The sequence below is a fragment of the Macrobrachium nipponense genome, chromosome 12, assembly GCF_015104395.2.
Source record: "Macrobrachium nipponense isolate FS-2020 chromosome 12, ASM1510439v2, whole genome shotgun sequence".
NCBI classification, from domain to species: domain Eukaryota; kingdom Metazoa; phylum Arthropoda; class Malacostraca; order Decapoda; family Palaemonidae; genus Macrobrachium; species Macrobrachium nipponense.
In genome coordinates, this window is record NC_087205.1 from 106283001 (window position 1) to 106297615 (window position 14615).

The 14615-nt window shown below is 34.0% G+C and overlaps 1 protein-coding gene and 1 pseudogene across 2 annotated transcripts in view; both read right to left on the reverse strand.

Moving 5' to 3' along the window:
- Positions 1 to 2190, reverse strand: part of LOC135225092 (protein RCC2 homolog) — a 37284-nt pseudogene extending 35094 nt beyond the window's left edge.
- Positions 1 to 14615, reverse strand: part of LOC135224739 (dihydrolipoyl dehydrogenase, mitochondrial-like) — a 153136-nt gene that overhangs the window by 121555 nt on the left and 16966 nt on the right. The window lies entirely within an intron of this gene.

Consider the following 14615-nt stretch of genomic DNA (forward strand, 5'->3'; position numbering starts at 1 on the left):
TGCGGATTTATCACAGGAAATGGTTAGTTTATTGACACAAGCTACTCCGTAAACATCGAGATGGCGTCAATCTTCTAATACCTCGAGTTGTAAGTAAAAATGTTGAACGCGTTTTGGTGAGATTTGCACTACGTTTGAGACCGTTTTCAGTACCCTCTATTTAAATCTGTTTAAATCTTAAAATTTGGCCTTAATTTCTAACTTTGGGGAAAATACTTACTTCGAAAGGAGAGTAGAGGTCTTTAGCTCCGTTTCTCACCAACAACAAGTCGCGACTGATGCCCATCTCGGGTGTCAGGACGCGTTATAATGTACTTTTTCGGAGGGTGGCTTGCATTGATGGTAGCTGGCCTGCGTGGCTTGCTGTGATGATCTACCCTATAAGCAGATTTGCTTTCTCCGTTAATTGTGAAGTGTTCTGTCAATTATCGTGTATTCAATTTATATTATTGAAATAATTAAGATAAATTAATTAAAATTAAATTATGTCAACATTACGGCAAAAAAATATAAAAAAGTGTTCTCGCCCCCAGAATACGAAGTGAATATAGACTGTTTACACTACAATGCTAAAGGTAAGGGTATTTATAACTTTCAGTCATTTTACCCCCTTCTTGCTTCTCATCTTCTCTCACCCTGTCTGTTAGAACCATCTACTTACCCCCAACCACATTTTATCTCTCTTTCAATCACCATATGCACTCAGCGCTTACTACCAGGAATGCTTCCATAACAAACATGTCTGGTTGGTTTACGAGTGTTCTCCCACACCCAAAACCCAAACTTTCCAAGCATCCCCAACCATGTCGGACAGTGATAGGAAGTTAAAAATACTTGACAGACGCAAAACAACCTAATCTCCAGGGGTAAAATACCAAATGGCTGGCCTCTACCGTAGCGTGACCACCTTCCCGAAAAAAGTACTTTAACACGTCCCGTAACCCAGGAAAGACATTGGTCAAGAGCCAGCGTTCATCGGAGCAATACCTTGGGACCTCTACTTTCCTCTCGAAGTAAATTTTTTTCTCCCAAGTCACAAATTAAGGCCATAATTTCCAATTTTCAGGAAGGTGGTCGCGCTATGGTAGAGGCTAGCCATTCCGTATTTAACGCTACATCAAAAGACCTAAAAGTAGAGGTAAGGAGTAATTACTTAGAAATACTACACAGTAAAGTGTAAAAAGCAAACCATTAGAATACAGTATAAGATAAAAGGGTATTTCTACAGAAGCAGTCCGAACGGACTGCAAGGAATTATCCGCGGATACGACATCCACTCGGGATTGGGGCGTCCAATGTATTTTGCCGTGTTTAGTACTGGCCCCTGGGGGGTTAATTACAGTCGTCCGAATAAATATACTTAAAATTCTCGTTCAGGGGGTAAAACTGCATAGAAAAACCGCAACTGCCATAGTCTAGACCGCCACGGATAAGTACCCTAGATCTACCAATAAAAGTAGAGGTAAGGAGTAATTACTTAGAAATATTACACAGTAGTGTTACTAAAAGCAAACCATTACAATACAGTTACAAAGGGTTTAAGCAACGAAACTTCGCCACTAGCCTACCTGATTGGACGTATCCTATGAATTTGCCCTGATTTTAGTCAGTAGCTTAGTTACTGTTTATAACATTACCTAATTTAGCTGTTGAAATTCATGCAAATTCCTTGCTATCCCTGTTCTACTTAGGTTACTTAACAACCAGAATATCTACTGGGTATCCCTACCTAGCAACTTGCCCCGGGTCTAGAATAAAAAAAAAAAGTGCTAAGCTTCCCATGAGCATTAAAGGGCAGCCTTTTTCGCTAAGGCCGGTTCCTTCATTGCACCTCTTAAATTGTGCATCGCGTCTATTGCATCCAAAGGCAATATTACCTTCTTCTCTGGATCCGAAGAGGAAGCCGAATCGGAGGCGACACTGTCCTGACTGGTGTCATCTTGCAGGAGCGATGCTTCTGCAGATCCCTCGTTAGCCGATAGCGGCGGATCTTCTTTCAGTTTCTTGGTCTCCTGCTCCTCTTCGTCCTCTGCTGGTCTCTTCTCCGGGGTCATCTTGGGGGTATAAACGGCGTGGAACACAGAAAAACGGCGCGGCGAGAGAGGCTGTATCGACACTTAATTTTTTTTTAACAATAAAAGCTGGCTGAGCTGTTGTCTTCCCGGCACCCGACAAGCGATGAGGCACATAAGCAAATTGTCCGAAATATTTCATTAGCGACTTCTTCTGCTACACTTATCATTCTTATTTTATTTGAAATGTCATTATTTTCTTCAAATTAACTATTCTCTGAGACGAATAATAATATTTTAATAATAATAACGTAATTATATATTACATTATTTAATGACGATATTATTATATTTATGTTTATTTATGAATATACATTTATGGAAAACGTATAAAGCACTATCAAACACCACATTTTATTACATTCTTATTCACTTGGAGTATCTTCCTAAAAACGAAGTTCCAAAATCAACTTTAAAACCATTTATGAAGTGTAATAATTTAAAATGAATAATGATGCATTTAAAGCCGTGTGAACTGTTTCAAATAAGCCACTGACGCTTCCCTTTTCTTTTGTTTACGTTTAGCGTCATACACAGCGCGCCATCTGTGCCTGTCTCCCATTCCAATTCATTGTGAACTTACCTCGTAGAAAAAAAAAAATAAACAAGTAAGAATACTACCATTCACTACTTGATGATGAATAACAGTGCTTGTGTTATGACAAGTACTAGACAGTATTACTTAAGATAGGTTAAAATCAAAAAAGCAAAATGGTGATAAACTAAGCTATTGCTTTATTCATAATGTAATGTTATAGAAAATGTTACATTTTCAGGATGAACTCGCAAATAAATTTGCATGTCCAAATGAAACATTTCGCTGCAGTTTAAACTTCAAAGGACATTGACTTACGATGTGGAGGGAGCATCTTATAGCAAAATTATGTCACTGTGATATGTCCTTAAGCTTGTTTATAAATATAATTTTCCTAATTCGCGCATTACTACTTTATCTTAACGTTAACACTAACCTGGATTAATCCTGACACTAACAATCACTTCTACATAAGACATCAGTCTTCTCGGAAGGTAATATTCCATTAATGGGCTAAGCCTCCGATAATGCTGAGAATACTTCAGTGTTGTGCAGGAATTATTATATTTTACCATCTAACTTTCTTAAAATGGTTTTTCAGAGTTCATGTGGCAAATGCGTTGTAAGTCAGCTGAAAATCGCAGATAAATGTGCCTGTCATTTTGTACGTTTTTACATGCATTGATTTTTTTTCATCCATATCAGATTAACGCCATATGATTGTACTTGTTTTTTTATTTTTATTATTGTGTAATAATATCGCTGATCTACCTACAAATAACCCAAGCTGAGTTGGATATACTTAAAAAACTATCTTTGTACTTATATTTTTTTTATACTACTTAAGCCTAGAAACGTGTTTACAGATTATGGTTTTAATAAGCAGAGTTTCTTTTGAACTAAACTAAAAGAACGTTACACCTTTAGTATTGTTCACAGAGAATAGATCCTATTAAATAGAATCCCATATTTAAAATTTATTGTTGATGTCTGTTTTCTCTTGAGTAGCAAGTCACCCATAGAGAAATTATTAATTTTATGGTAATACTGAGTCGTTGATAATTGTTTGGATAGGTGACTACCAACCACACTACTTCGAGTGATTTAATTTTCGTCTTCATATGTATTTAGACAAACTTTATATATATCTAACCGAAAATGGCTATTGGTTGATTAGCTTTTTATGTGAACATTTACGTATCCAAGAATACAGAATATTTTAAGAAGTATCCAATTCTATTTGTCTATAGAGAAAATAGTTGTAATTAACTATTTATGTTCGAATCCTTGAATGTGTTATTCCAGTATGGCACTAACAATTTCTACAGTAAAAAAGGAACTGATTTAGCTAGAAAATAAGCCTGTAAATATAACCCGGCCTGTTCGGTTGTTTCCCTTTAATAGGCCTTGTTCGGTTGCTCCCTGTGCTTAACTATAGAGATAATCATGGTATTACTCCATTCTTTATTAATCGAATTTCTCAAACTGTACAACTGAAATGTGTGATTTTGCCAGAGATTGGATTACTGTATGAAGTGCATACTCTTCTACCTATTCTAGACTCTTTTACTTTTATTCTATGATCCGCTTTTTTTCTAATCTACTGTTAGTGTTATTGTTTCGAAATGCCTACCTGATATTATGTTAGCAATTTTATAGGTATCATGAATTCTATTCCATTAATTCAGCGGTTCCCAATTACTTTTGGTCATTACCCACTTTTTCCAAAATCCTGGCTGGCAGCAAGCTCGTTACCCCGACACCATATCTATTATTTTGTACATGATTAATGTAAAACAAACTCTTTTGGTTGGTTGAACCTTCCTTTATATTCAATTATTGAAACAAATATATCAAGAAATACTATTACTTCTGTTGAAAGAAAAATAAGAAAAATGCATACATATAATAAGGTTGAAAATAAATGGAATAATACCCCACAACACTTATAAAAGTAGCACAAAAACGAAAGAAAAAATAATAACCATAAGTTAAATAATTACACTTTGTTAAAAACTCATTTAAATATCGAACCCAACTTTCTAATTTTGCTACAATTAATAATATAGTGTTACCAATTTTATTAACGGGTGTGAGGTAAAATAACTAAATATTGATAAAATACTTGATATAACGTTTCTAACATATATTGAATGTGGCTGATGTTTTATATTAATTTAAATTAGGTTTGAAACTTTTTATGTAAAATGCTTTCTAAATTTTTTTACGATTTATCATTTAGAGCATTATCTGTAATTTTAAAATTTTTTATATTTATTTTATTATAATTTTTACAAAGTGTTCCATAGGTGCTGAATAATGGAACACTGTGTAAAATATCTAAAACAAAACCATATTTACCTCTTTAGTTGAAAATAGCAATGGATTCTTTGTATAATAATGCGACCGTCTTCCTCTGACCTCGGACTGATATATATTATATATATATATATATAGATATATATATATATATATATATATATATATATATATATATATATATATATATATATATATATTACAGCACCTGTCAAAATGAAAACTGTCATTACCCCCATCAGATGCGAAATTACCCCCAGTGGGGTAATTTATCCCTATAAGGGAACCAACCGTTGCATTAATTAAACGAACATATCTTGTAGGTTGGCCAGCTCCATTAATTTTTCGTTTTCTGCATCGGCTCTGAACGCACTATTTGTCGATGAATGAATACCTCTAGAAACATCATACATTTGCCTGTAGATCGGATCTTGAAAGTAAAGCTTATTTTCAAGCAGTTGTGGGGAGGTAACTCTCATGGCCAGGTAATTAATCATTCTCTGTTTTCCAAACATAGTTCCTTTAGATAGTGGCTTCCAGAAGATTTTCATGTTAGTACTGTATTTTATTTAATTAAACTACAGCTCGTTAAGTGTAAATGCATTTATTGATAATCCAATAAGATTTCATTATTTGATATGTTTCCAGAAACTTGATGATGTGGAGGTATTTCCATTACGCCAGTGAAATAAGAGCTAATGAAGAAATCGAGATACCTATTTCCTTCAGTATTGAGGAACTTGTTTGATTTTTTTTATTTGACCTGCTGTCTCACTTCCCTGATTAATTAATAATAAAATTCAAGGTCTATATACTTAATAAATGGAATCTTAAAAATTTAAGGACTGGGTAAATCGAAACTGATGAGGATTCTACCAAAATTGAATTTTTGTCCCCTGAATTTGACATTCTTTGTTGGTTGAAGTTTGGTCATACAAAATGTTTAACAATGTGTGCTGACCCGCATTATTTGCACACAGGGACTGTATCTTGTAGATTATTCATGAAACATCCATGGGTCAAATGAGTGTGATCATTTCTAGGATATAAGTTAAAATTTCCTCAGTGTGGAAATGTGGAACTCTTTTCCATTGATAGAGTACCACAAACTATTGATTTCATCTACTTTAAGTTGTTGTAGGTTTATTATTGCATAAAGCGTACCATTGCTTTTAAAGATTGTGCTTTTCAAAGGAATTACATAATCACTAACGGGAATGACCAAGACCACCGAGGTAGATATATTTCGGTGGTCTTGGAATGACCACCATCTTCATAATCATTTCCATTTATGCCTACAAAATAGGGATGGAGTACATTTCATATTTCCACTAATCCCTTAGAATTTGTAAAATAAAAATTTGCTTCAATGGCAACCGTTCAATAAAAAATATAATTTAAAATATTTATCTATTGATATACTTTTGATTATGATGGTAGGTTTGATTTCAAAGACCTTTTTGAAATTAAAGCACTCTCCAGTAGAGAATTTTGCTTCAAGCAATATGGCCGGATATCCTCCACTTCATGAACATTTTGTAACTGTAAACTATATATAAACTGTACTGTTATTGACGGCGTTCCAGGGTACATGGTTAGTTTTCACTAAAGTAATAAAGATGCATACAAGCTCAGGCCTGACAAGTTGAATTGCATTGAACTGAATATAGAATTTAGGCCAAGCACTGGGACTATGACGTCATTCAACGTTGAAACTGTAATTGAAAGTAAAAGGTCTAACAGGAGGAAAACTCGCAGTTGAATTACGAATTAATTGTTAGGGGAGGGTGGAAAGTAGGATGGATGAAAGACAATATGAAAGGAATAGTACGGTAAAAGGAACGAAAGGGTCGGGCCTGACAAGTAGTCCAAGGAGAAAGTTATAGTTGTGGAAATTTAATCCTCATATTGATTCAATAAGATAGTTAACCCTAAGGAATGGGGTAGGCTGATTATTTAGGGAGTCTCTGTTCCAATAACTTGTTCATAGTTTCACTGCACTTCAGTCATGACTCATGAATTGGAGGGCTCATGTCTCAACGCGTGATTTACATTAAGCAGCTAATTTTTAAAGCCAGCACAGATTCCGTTCTTCATTGTGAATAGATTATACTTCTAATTTTGAATCAAATGTTGATCAACAGATTACACTTCGATAATCTGGTAAGTATTGCTATAATAGCTTCCAACAGCAACACTGAACTATGTCAAGACAAAGTCATATTCTTAGGTCCTTATTCTACTGCTTCATATTCATATAACCTTATTATCATTGATAATGCTTTTATGTCCAGATTCCTTGCCTTCAAATATACGATTCCTAATACCTCCTGGATTTCAGATTTCAGCATATTGCTGACTTTGAAGCACTTACCCCTTACCTATGCTGTAATTTTTAAGATATCAGAAGAGCCAGGCTTGTGAAGAGATGGAATTTCACATTTAGCCCTATAACACTCAACCACAAAAATCAAGCACTGGGGTAAAAAGGCTCTTTCAGTGCTTTCCATAGTTTAGTGTTTTTTCTGTTGGGCCATATTTTCACAGCAAGTCATTCATGAACTTTCCATGCATATAAATTGACCCTTCTTAGTAGGATTTTAAACGATTAAAGCGAGCTGTCGTACAACAGTTGTCACTTAAATACTAACCTGACACAACCTTTCCATAACAAATTTGCATTAAGCAGCTACATGTAAAATATGTATGGCCAATACACTTTCTAGTCGTGTATTCGTCCAAAGTTGGTTGCCCTTATCCCTACATACTTTAGGTAGCAAAGTAATTCTCTCTCAGATGACCTTTCATACATTGTGGCTTTTAATTACTGTTGGAAATACATACTAGCTTAAAGGAGTTTCTAGATCCAGATACTTTCTCCTCAGAGGCTGACATGACACACTTCACTCAGATTAGTCTCAATTTGACAAGTGGTACTATATACTTGTTTACTGTATATTGACATAGTATTAAACTATGGTTCACGTCCATCACCTACACAAATGTCATGAGTTTAGAATGAAGGCAATTAATATTCAAATAAGTAAAAAAAAAAAAAAAAAAATCTAGAGACAATAGCAATTCCTAAAAGGTACTAAGAATGTTCAGTAACAAATGTTGAATATTTTAAGCTTTATTGTACAGCACTGAATACATCATTACATTTACATTAGTATGTATATTTTTTATTTTTTATAAAATTAATGATCAATATGATCATACAAAGGTGAAAGGTTTAATCTGCAATTTATCAACTTCTATATAAATGTTTTAGAAACAAATACAGTACCTAAAATAATTATTCTTTGAAAAAATTCCATACCGTATATGAACTATATCACAACTTAGGCATGAATAACAATAACAACTTGAAGTTCAAATGCAACAGCTGCAAATGTTTTCTACTCTAAGCCAATCTACATCCTTCATTAAATAAAAGATGTTACCTATAGTAAAAAAAAAAATTGGCAATAGGAGAGCCAAACTGCACTCGCCACTTACCATAATGTGAAAAAATACAATTAATAATGACCTTATTTTGGTACAGCATGAATGCAATCAAGACACCAAGTTACAAAACTCCGATTATACCTGAAGATGGTGCAACTGGGACCCTAAATAAGTGTACATTGTTCTTTTCAAGATATAAATATAACACACTTCTACTTCCTTATAAATTAACGGTTTATTACAAAAATTAGAGCTCAGTGCATCATCAAAGCAAACTTAATCTGTAGCAATAACTTAGGTCATATTTATAACAGTCAATATGTTTGTTGAATTGAATTCTTAAGGCAAAAAATTAAGAAGGCAATTCCATTTACCTTAATGTAGTGAAAATATATTTGTGGCAAAAGAATGATACCCTAAGAATATCAACCATAAAGCTTCAAACACTACTTACTAAGGAGAACTTAGTAAACAAATTTGTTAGCTAGGATGAGATGAGATCAATTATATGAATGAAAAAATGACAACCACTAAAACTATGACCTCCTGCAGTATGCCTCAATGTCAAGAAAAGCAGTTTGTACGCCACACTGTCAAAATGTACCATACCTTTCCTGGGTCTAATTTCAATTCTAAATTATTTTGTTACCTAGTGCAAGGCATCATGGTTAGTAATATTAGGACCATGAAAATGAAAATGGTATGGACAATACGACACCATTTTTTCTGGCACAGTATACTTTTTTTTATCAAGTTAAATCTATGGTGAATGCAAAAGTACACATTATTCTTTTTAAACATATGGAAAATGCTTAAGAAAAAATTTAGAATTAGTTTTAAGAAATTAAACTTAAATTTTTACAAATTTTGTGAAAATGGAAAATTTAAAAATATTACTAAATCATCCTAATCCCAGGTGAAGGTGAAATATCTTTCATGTACAAAAAACCTTGGGTAATAATTGAATTTATTCTGTCACATCTTCAATATCTTACTTCATTTTATCAAAAAGCACATCTGGTACAAAAAGTTTTGATGTTAGATAGTATTACGTATTGGTAACACTGAAAGGGATCATACCAGAATCTAATACTTTATTTTGTATGGTTTTTCTATAAAGAAAAGTGAAAAATGGTGGTGGGCTCTTTATCTCCAGTACAATATACTCTATGAACAGAAACAGTTTCATCCTAGGAAACCTCAAAACATTTTCCAAATACATCTGATGGACAACGACTAATCTGTGATCACCAAAATCCCAATAGTTTCTAGCTTCATAATAAGCAGTTCATTAAAAGTAACCCATCACAATCACTTTTCAAAATTTTAAAGGGATTTAAAACATCTTTCACTGGTATAGATAATTTCCAAAACGTCCTTAGTCTACACTCCAAGCAAATCTGATCAAACAGGAGTGTCTGATAAATGCAAATACACGACTTAAAACATATAAAACACTATACTGTAGTAAAATGGAAAAATAGTAACATCAGAAACACTGACAAACTTCTAGTCACGTTCTCAATGTATATAAACTTGAATAAACCTAGTGTTGATTTATAAGTGGTTTGATGTGAGAGGTAATTATATTTTTAGTTCGTTACCTTTCAAATGATCAAAATGTAATCTTTCTATAAGTTATGTACTCTATTTATTGCAATGGCAGTGAACTCTCATCTTCAAATCTTTCTCTACCTCTGAAATCAATGTGATCTGTAGTCATATCAACAACCATGCATTTCTGTCATGATGGCCTCAAAACTTAAATTTTCATATCCATTTTCAGCCTTCACTGTGCAAGAATGATCAATCACTGATGAAAATACCGGCAATACTTTTGTTGGAGATGTAGCAGTCATTTGGAGATTTCTTACAGCAGGAAATACAGTGCGGCTCACAGGATCAAACTCCACACCTATAAAAATGAAAAAAAAACGTGGAAAATTAGTTTTAAAGCTTACAATATATAATTTACTAAAATGCACTTATTCCTTGCCAAAGACTATAACCTGTTCATTTTAAAAACATCACTCCTTGCCTGTACAGACTGAAAATAGATCATAAGTACAGTGATACAAAATTGCATCGTTATTGTACTGGGTTACACATACACTAGTACTTAATTTTAAACCTTCCAATTGGTTTTATTCTTCAAATGGTCTTTTGATGGAAAAAACATCAGCGCTACCATTGAACAATCTGACTAGAATAAGAACATGGTATAGACTACAATTTCAATATATGAAAGGAAAGCTTACTTAACAAAAAACCTTATTTATTCATCTGTATACAACACTCTTGCTTAAAGCAATCCAAATTAGCAATATGATTTAGTTTCATGTACATCCCTAAAAGAACCTAGTTACTTTAACCTCAAAATCTAAATAGAATCGAATTAAAACATAATAAAAAGTATGCTTAGTAGAGATGGATTGTTAAATGGCAAAATATCTCTCTGCTGCTGACCATATTCATCAAAAGCATCCTGTAATCTAAACCCTATGCAAACTAATGAAAGGTATGAAAGCAATGAATATTCAAATTTCTGTAGTCAATTTTAAGTTTTCAAACCAAAATCCTCAAACAAATTGTTACCTTGGCACTCTTCATCACAAATTTTATGTCAGGTTAGGTGTTAAAAAAAGTTCTTCCTTGTGAATTTTTGTATTTCCCATACTCTCATCTATACATATTATTTCTGTGAACCAGTGCCCAGTTACTTCTTTGATTAAGATTGCTTTTCAAAGTGCATGGGGACATCTAATGGAAGTAGTTCTTCTGGCTTCTTTGCCATTCCAAAATCTTCATTATCCGTTCATCAAATAAAACAAATAATCTGGTATTATCTTAAAGATTTAGCAGATGCATCCTGACTGACTCACAGAACTGGTGAAACAGTTTTCTGTTTGTTCACTGATGCCTGATGACAGTGCGTACAATGGACCAAGAGAAAAAAATAAATTTCCTACAGCACTCACTATTAACAAGTTCCCCTTCTAGTAATATGAAAGCTTCCACCCATTGTCTATTTACTAAATTGTTCAGTTACTGTGAGTTCATTAACATATATTGATCATCAAAAAATAAATGATCCAGGAATGTTGAGGCACTGCAATATCAAGGTAAACATATTAACTTACATTTCTCTTTCTCCAAATTTAAAGCCATTAAAAACAGTAAGCACCTCCTAACATACAAGTTTTTTTATACAGCCTTATTAGTATTCATCTATATTTGTGTCTCAAATATTCCAAGGTTCATCAGTTTTAACTGCAACACAGACAAGCAGTCTCTCAATGCATATGCATTTTTTTTTTTTACAAAATGTATATCAAAGTTGCACAAAACTGTTCATCCACTCTTCTACTAACAATGTGTAGTCATATTTTTTCTTCTCTCTCTCAAGAATGAATTGTAAAGCAAGGTGCCTCCATCTATCAAATCTTTCAAAGCTGGAAGGAAAGTACACTACCAACATGCAACACATTAACCAATATGCATACTGGAAGTCAATGTCTCTTAACAGAAGCAGTGAATGAGATATGGAGAGGAATTATGTTTGTTTGTTTGTATGGTGTTTTTACGTTGCATGAACCAGTGGTTATTCAGCAACGGAGTGGTAATGGCTTTACGTGACTGCCAAACCACGTCGAGAGTGAACTTCTATCACCAGAAATACACATCGGAGAGGAGTTATGATCAAGTGGGTGAAGAATCACAAATTTCTTCACCATAGGTGAAACATGGCCCACTACCAACAGTCCCAATGAATAAAAGTCCCATCATGTTAGAAATGCCTGTCAAATAAAGGCAATACGGACACCTGCATGTAAAATAGAAGCTATATCTACACTATGCTTAATAGTGCTAATGTAGAGTGGTTTGACTTCATGATCTGCACCCAAACCTTTTCCACTTTGCCTTCCATTGCATTAAAATAGGCTCACATCACCCGGCTAAGCTCATGGATACATTCTTTGTTACTTTTTTCTTCCCTTATCCCATGAAGGAAAACAGTATGGGAGGTGTTACCCTGAAGGCTACAGTCCTCTGCCAGTAATCTCACAGGCACTGCTGGACTTGGCTGAGGTCCTCTTTTATTATTATAAATAGAGATTGTCATTTATTATGAAGTTGGGAGCAACAAAAAAACAGGCACTCCCTCTGACTACCAACCTCTACTTATATAATGGAATTGTGCCTCCCCCTCCCACAATGTGAATCTCTCTGGCCCATTTTAAAAATGGACAAGTGAAAAAATAATCTTAATCTAAGGCCCAGCAAAACTTCCAGAAGTGGTCCACATAGAGGATTCTTAAGTTTCTTCAAAACAAGGTAGTGACCCAGTTAGTGGTTAAGCAGCCAACAACAAACAATCTGAAAGTGCTGGCTGAGTTTCTGTAACTCCATAGTTGAACCTACTTCGAGCCAACAAAGTTAAAAAAACTTGCAAGATAATTGATAGACAACCTTCTGGATCACATAAAGTGTACGAAGCTGGGAAGCAATGGTATGGTGGAGTTCACTGAATCAATTACCCTTCCACCAATCTGACAAAATCTTTACCAACTGACATGATAGATATAGCTGGCTGAAGAACAGCTAGATTTTGCAATGGCAGCAAGTTTTCTCTGGAAATTCTCTATTTCTAAGGACTTGCTGGATAACTCAACATGTGAAGACAAAGGATGTTCAGGGGTGGAATCCTTGGAAGTGGCAATGCTTGAGGAGTGTCTTCCAACCTGCTAGACTCGTTCGTATGTTGATGGTACCACTGTCATTGGTATACCTCCTCTGAGAGTAGCAAAATCTTTGGGTGAGTAACTGTTCATGGTGAAAGATACAGAAAAAAAAACGCATAAAAACAAGAACCAAGCCTAGCAAAGTAAGACATACTGCAGAAAGACCCAAAACATTTATTACACTGGAAAATGTTATTAACAATAGAACAAACATCACTGATTTTAAAAGTATTTAATATATAAAAATTGGATACAATTATGTAAAAAAACAGATATTTTATGCACTAGTACCAACCACCAAAAATATACTACAAAAACTGAATAAAACATACTACACAATTCAAACAAAGCAGACCCAACTGCGCCCCCCCCAACAAAAAAACAAACAACAACAACAACAACTATGTACTATTGAAACTGAGGCAGTTACAAAAATACTAAAAAATCCACCGAAATAAACTGAAGAAGCAGAAACACTATCCGCAAGAATGAAGCAAATACAGGCAGTCCCAAGCTTACAACGTTCAGAGGTTATGACACTTTTCAATTATATTCCTCAGAAATTATTTCCAGGTTTATGACGCATGTTCCAGGGTTACGGAGCTTACAACGCCAATCTGACAGAAGAAATATAACTCAAAAAATGCAAAATATTGAATATTTGAAGGTTTTTGGATGAAAAATGCAGTTTACATAGTTTTTAATACACCCAAAGCATTAAAAGTACGGTTTTATTAGGACTGCCTGTATACTTTACTTAAAAGAACAAAATGCTCAAGGTGATCAAAAGTTCCTTATGGAATGATAGCCCTACCTTGCAAAGGTACAAGCTTGGAAATCACTGCTCTATCATTTCTTGCGTACATAAACTTCATCGAATATGATTGAAATAAATGGGCATGAACAAAATAAAAAGCATATCAGTCAGCAGCTGAAAGCACAAGTAGAGATTGCTTGAGATATATTTGTGGATCAAGATTATGCATGCGGACATTACCTTGTCTGACTAACAAAAGACTTTTGAACCTTAGAATATTCAGGACAAACATAGACATGTAGTACGTATATGGTTAATGGGGTTGTGATAAAGGCAAATTCTCATCTTCAGGAAACTGACATGACTATTTGAAGAAAAGCTGTAATTTTCAATTATGTGATACAGAAGAAACCAAGATACAGTGTAGGGCAGAAATTGCACAGTGGAAATAATTATTGAAATAATAAGTTATCAAGTACCTGAAAATGTAAGAAGGGCTACAGTACTTATTTCATCTGCACTCTCCAAATTACCTTTTACCAGATATTTATCTATACAATATGACACTGTACCTTATCATTCAAAAAACATTTCTTAAAACTAACTCACAAAAATATATTTTTCATTTATATGGAATTTTCATTTGGATTATAGAAAATGGTTAAACATTTCTGGTTTCTATTTATTAGCGGCATAAATGGCCAATTAGGCTTTTTAACCAGTCAAAAAATTCTTTCAAG